The sequence below is a fragment of the Lichenostomus cassidix genome, chromosome 28, assembly GCF_008360975.1.
Source record: "Lichenostomus cassidix isolate B80296 chromosome 28, HeHo_3.0, whole genome shotgun sequence".
Lineage (NCBI taxonomy): Eukaryota > Metazoa > Chordata > Aves > Passeriformes > Meliphagidae > Lichenostomus > Lichenostomus cassidix.
Window position 1 is genome coordinate 1925282 of NC_139508.1, and position 6203 is coordinate 1931484.

A 6203-nucleotide genomic window follows, 5' to 3' on the forward strand; every position below is an offset into this window, starting at 1 on the left:
GATCACCCAGGTGTGTTCATCCACTGGAAAAAAATTGGGATGATTTTTGGGATTTTTTCCCAGTTTTCCGACACCACCAGCACATCCCCAACCCCACAACACCCCAAAACCCTCGGGAACCCCAAAAACCATAATTGAAGTCTCCATTGGAAAAAATCTGGGATGATTTTTGGGATTTTTTCCCAGTTTTCCAACACCACCAGCACATCCCCAACCCCACAACACCCCAAAACCCTCCAGAACCCCTAAAATGATCCCATAAAACCCTCATCGAGGCCTCCATTGGAAAAAACTTGGGATGATTTTTGGGACTTTTTCCCAATTCTCCAACACCACCAGCACACCCCCAACCCCACAACACCCAAAAACCATCCCAAAAAACCCTCATCAAGGTCTCCATTGGAAAAAATCCAGAATGATTTTTGGGACTTTTTCCCAATTCTCCAACACCACCAGCACACCCCCAGCCCCACAACCAACACCCCAAAACCCTCTGTGGCCCCAAAAACCATCCCAAAAAACCCTCATCGAGGTCTCCATTGGAAAAAAGCCGGAATGATTTTTGGGATTTTTTCCCAGTTTTCCAACACCACCAGCACATCCCCAACCCCACAACACCCCAAACCCCTCTGTCGCCCCAAAAACGATCCCAAAAATCCCTCATCGAGGCCCCAAAGCAGCCAGGGGCCTTTTGTAGGGTCGGAGGCAGCGGAGCAGCGCCGGGAGGAGGAGGAGGAGGAGGAGGAGGAGGAATTCCTCCGGAGATCAAACGTGACCCCAACTGGACACCAAAACAAACCCGGGTTGGGGGATGAGATCCGATTTCCTCCTTTGTTTGTGGGGTTTTTTAGAGGTTTTTGGGTTTTTTTTCCCCAGGGGGTTTGGCAGGGAAAGGGATATAAATCGTGGGAAAGGGGAAAGGGGAAAAGGGGAAAGGGGAAAAGGGGAAAGGGGAAATGGGGAAAGGGGAAATGGGAAATGGGGGAAAGGAGAAAGGAAAAGGGAAAAAGGGAGAAAAGGGAAAAGAGAAAATGGGAAAAGGGGAAAGGGGAAAAGGGGTAAAGGGGAAAAGGGGAAATGAGGAAAGGGAAAAGGGAAAGGGGCAAAGGGGAAAGGGGAAATGGGAAAGGGAGAAAGGGGAAAAAGGGAAAAGGAAAGGGGAAATGGGGAAATAAGAATAGGGGAAAGGGGGAAGGGGGAAAAGGGGAAAAGGGGGAAAAGGAAAAGGGGAAAGGGGGAAAGGGGAAAGGGGGAAAAGGGGAAAGGGGGAAAACTACTTTTGGGGTCAGGGTGCCTAACCTAACCCCATTCTCTCCCCCAGTCCTAACCCCACCAGGCAGACCAGAAGCCCCAAATCCCTATTTAGGGCATTCCCAGCCTCTCCCCCTCATTTTGGGGTCACTTTTGGGGTCAGGGAGGCTAACCTAACCCCCATGCTCTGCCTTCCCTCAACCCCAACCCCACCAGGCAGAACAGAAACCCCAAACACAACCCCAAATCCCCATTTAGGGCATTCCCAGCCACTTTTAGGGTCCCTTTTAGGGTCTTTAGGGTCACCCCAAGCCCTGCCTTTCCCCCAATCCCAACCCCACCAGGCAGAACAGAAACCCCAATAATAACCCCAAATCCCCATTCAGGACACTCCCAGCCTCTTCCCCTCATTTTAGGGTCACTTTTGGGGTCTTTAGGGTCACCCCAAGCCCTGCCTTTCCCTCAACCCCAACCCCACCCTAGAAACCCCAAACACAACCCCAAATCCCCATTTAGGGCATTCCCAGCCACTTTTGGGGTCACTTTTGGGGTCACTTTTGGGGTCAGGGGGGCTAACCTAACCCCAGGCTCTGCTTTCCCTCAATCCCAACCCCACCAGGCACACCAGAAACCCTAAATCCCAATTTAGGACACTTCCAGCCTCTCCCCCTCATTTTGGGGTCACTTTTGAGGTCAGGGGGGCTCTTTAGGGTCACCCCAAGCCCTGCCTTTCCCTCAACCCCAACCCCACCCCAGAAACCCCAAACACAACCCCAAATCCCCATTTAGGGCATTCCCAGCCACTTTTAGGGTCCCTTTTGGCCTCTTTAGGGTCACCCCAAGCCCTGCCCATGCCCTTTGCCCCGGGAAGGGCCCCGGAGGGGCAGGGTGGCGGTTTTGGGGCGGGGTGTGGGGTCAGGCACCTTTCCTTTCCCCGCAGGGTTGCTCCTGGTTAATGATTCCCAGGAAAAGCAGGATTCCCACCTGGGACGGGTCTGACCGGATGGACCGCATTGCGGGGGATTTGTGGGGCTGGGAGATTTGTGGGGGATTTGTGGGGCTGGGTTGGGGTTTGTGGGGGATTTGTGGGGCAGAGGACGGGGTTTGTGGGGGATTTGTGGGGCTGGGGGTCTGGGGCTGGGGCGGGGGGTTTGTGGGGGATTTGTGGGGCTGGGACAGGGTTTGTGGGGGATTTGTGGGGCTGGGAGATTTGTGGGGCTGGGACGGGGTTTGTGGGGGATTTGTGGGGCTGGGAGATTTGTGGGGCTGGGACAGGGTTTGTGGGGGATTTGTGGGGCTGCGAGATGGGGCTTGGTTGGGGGATTTATGGGGGATTTGTGGGGCTGGGGAGATGGGGCTGGGTCGGGGTTTGTGGGGGATTTGTGGGGCTGGGACGGGGTTTGTGGGGGATTTGTGGGGCTGGGGAGATGGGGCTGGGTCGGGGTTTGTGGGGGATTTGTGGGGCTGGGAGACGGGGCTGGGTTGGGGTTTATGGGGCTGAAAAATTGAGCTTTATGGGGCTGAAGAGTTGGGCTTTGTGGGGCCAAAGAGTTGGGGTTTATGGGGCTGAAAAGTCAGGCCTGGGTTGGGATTTGTGGGGCTGGGGAGACGGGACTGAGACAGGGTTTGTGGGGGATTTGTGGGGCTGGAGTGATGGGGCTGGGTGAGGGTTTGTGGGGCCAAAGAGTTGGGCTGGATTTGGGTTTGTGGGGCCAAAAGGTTGGGCTGGATTTGGGGTTTGTGGGGCCAAAGAGTTGGGGTTTATGGGGCTGAAAAGTCAGGCCCAGGTTGGGGTTTGTGGAGCCAAAGAGTTGGGGTTTATGGGGCTAAAAAGTCAGGCCCAGGTTGGGGTTTGTAAGGCTGAAAAGTTCGGCTTTGTGGGGTTGAAGAGTTGGGCTTTGTGGGGCCAAAGAGTCAGGGCTGAATTTGGCTTTGTGGGGCTGAAAAGTCAGGCCCAGGCTGAAGAGTCAGGCCCAGTTTGGGGTTTATGGGGCTGAAGAGTTGGGGTTTATGGGGCTGAAAAGTCAGGCCTGGGTTGGGGTTTGAGGGGCTGAAGAGTCAGGCCTGGGTCAGACTTTCTGGGGCTGTGGGAATCAGGCCCGGGTCAGGCTTTATGGGGCCATGGGAGTCAGGCCCAGGTCAGGCTTTATGGGGCTGAAAAGTCAGGGCTGAGTTGGGCTTTGTGGGGCTGAAGAGCTGAGCCTGGGTCGGGGTTTGTGGGACTGAAGAGCCAGGCCCGGGTTGGGGTTTGTGGGGCTGTGGGAATCAGGCCTGGGTCAGGCTTTATGGGGTCAAAAAGTCAGGCACGGGTTGGGGTTTATGGGGCTGAAGAGTCAGGCCTGGGTTGGGGTTTGTGGGGCCAAAGAAACAGGTCTGGGTCAGGGTTTGTGGGGCTGCAGGAATCGGGGTCAGGGTTTATGGGGCCACAGGGGTCAGTGGTTTTGGGGCTGCAGGGGTCAGTGTTTAGGGGGCCACAGGGGTCAGGGTTTATGGGGCCACAGGGGTCAGTGTTTTTGGGGCCACAGGGGTCAGGGTTTTGGGGCCACAGGGGTCAGGGTTTATGGGGCCACAGGAATTGAGGTCAGTGTTTTTGGGGTGCAGGGGTCAGTGGTTTTGGGGCCACAGGGGTCAGTGTTTTTGGGGCCACAGGGGTCAGTGGTTTTGGGGCCGCAGGGGTCAGGGGTTATGGGGCCACAGGAATTAGGGTCAGTGTTTTTGAGGCCGAAGGGTCAGTGTTTTTGGGGCCACAGGGGTCAGTGTTTAGGGGGTCACAGGGGTCAGTGTTTTTGGGGCTGCAGGAATTGAGGTCACTGTTTTTGGGGCCACAGGGGTCAGTGTTTTTGGGGCTGAAAGGTCAGTGTTTTTGGGGCTGAAGGGTCAGTGTTTTTGGGGCTGAAGGGTCAGTGCTTTTGGGGCTGCAGGAATTGGGGTCAGTGTTTTTGGGGCCACAGGGGTCAGGATTTATGGGGCTGCAGGGGTCAGTATTTTTGGGGTCACAGGAGTCAGTGGTTTTTGGGGCCAAAGGGTCAATGTTTTTGGGGCTGCAGGAATTGGGGTCACTGTTTTTGGGGCCACAGGGGTCAGTGGTTTTGGGGCCACAGGGGTCAGTGTTTTTGGGGCCACAGGGGTCAGGATTTACAGGGCTGAAAGGTCAGTGGTTTTGGGGCCACAGGAATTGAGGTCACTGTTTTTGGGGCCGCAGGACTCAAGGCCAGGTCACTGTCGGCCCCTCACCGTCCCTGGGCTGGTGGCACCCCAAGGAGCTCGGGGTCACCCGCCATGGCCTCGGGAACGAGATCCCACCCTGGGAACTGTTCTGGGGTTGGGAATTGCTTCCCGACAGCCCCCCGAGGGAATCCCACCCCCCAGAACCTGACCCCAAAGGCCTGGAGCTGCCCCGAGGTCACCTGAGGAGGGGACAAGGGGACATGGCCCTGCATGGTGTGATCCCAGAATTCCAGTGAAATCCCAGAATCCCAGTGCCACGCCAGGCTCCCAGTTTGATACTGGGATCCCAGTCAGATTCTCGGGTCCCAGTTTGATACTGGGATCCCAGTTAAATTCTGGGCTCCCGTTCCAGTGCCACACTCCCAGTTTCATACTGGGATCCCAGTGCCACACCAGGCTCCTGTCCCAGTGCCAGGCTCCCAGTTTGCTGCTGGGATCCCAGTAAGAGTAACATCCTGGGGTCCCAGTTTGATGCTGGGATCCCAGTGCCATACTGGGCTCCCATTCCAGTGCCAGCCTCCCAGTTTGCTGCTGGGATCCCAATTAGACTCTGTGGTCCCAGTTTGATCCCAGAATTCCAGTGCCATGCTCCCAGTTTGACACTGGGATCCCAGTTAGATTCTGGGCTTCTGTTCCAGTGCGACACTCCCAGTTTGATACTGGGATCCCAGTGCCACACCAGGCTCCCGTCCCAGTGCCAGGCTCCCAGTTTGCTGTTGGGATCCCAGTGCCACACTCCCAGTAAGAGTAAGATCCCGGGGTCCCAGTTTCATACTGGAATCCCAGTGCCACACCAGGCTCCCAGTTTGACACTGGGATCCCAGTTAGATTCTGGGATCCCAGAGCCACGCTGGGCACCCATTCCAGTACCACGTGCCCAGTTTGATACTGGGATTCCAGTTAGATTCTGGGATCCCAGTGCCATACCGAGCTCCCGTTCCAGTGCCACGCTCCCAGTTTGATACTGGAATATTCTGGGGTTCCAGTTTGCTGGGATCCCAGTTCCCTTTCCCGTGTCCGGTTCCCGTTCCCATCCCGTGCCCCCGTTCCCACCCCGGCTCCCGGTGCCCTCTCAGGCTCCCGTTCCCATTCCCGTTCCCCGTTCCCATTCCGGTGCCATCCCAGCTCCCGTTCCCCGTTCCCATCCCGGCTCCCGGTGCCCTCTCAGGCTCCCGTGCCCGTTCCCATTCCCGTTCCTGGTTCCCATTCCCGTTCCCCGTTCCCATCCCAGTTCCCGGTGCCATCCCGTGCCCCCGTTCCTATGCCATACCCCCGTGCCCCCGTTCCTACGCCGTTCCCCGTTCCCATTCCCGTTTCCCGTTCCCATTCCCGTTCCCCGTTCCCATTCCCGTTCCCCGTTCCCATCCCGGCTCCCGGTGCCCGCAGCGAGCTCCGCTCCCCAAAACCCGGCGGGGCCCGGGAGATGCCACCCGCAGCCACCTCGGGTGACCAAACCCCGCTCTCCATCCCCCGGTCCCCCCGGTCTCCCCGGTCCCCCCGGTCCCCCGTCCCCGCTGCCCGTTCCCGGCTCCCGGGGCGCGGCGTGGGCCGGCCCGGTGCGGCGGCGGGGCCGGGACCGGGGCAGGACCCGGGAGCGGAAGGGGAGGAGGACGGGGAGGAGCATCCAGGGCGGCCACCGCGGCAGCGGCTGAACTTTGCTCTTTCACGGGAGGCGGGGAGAGCCCCGGGGCTCGGCGGAGCCGGTCCCGCCGCACCCGCGGCCG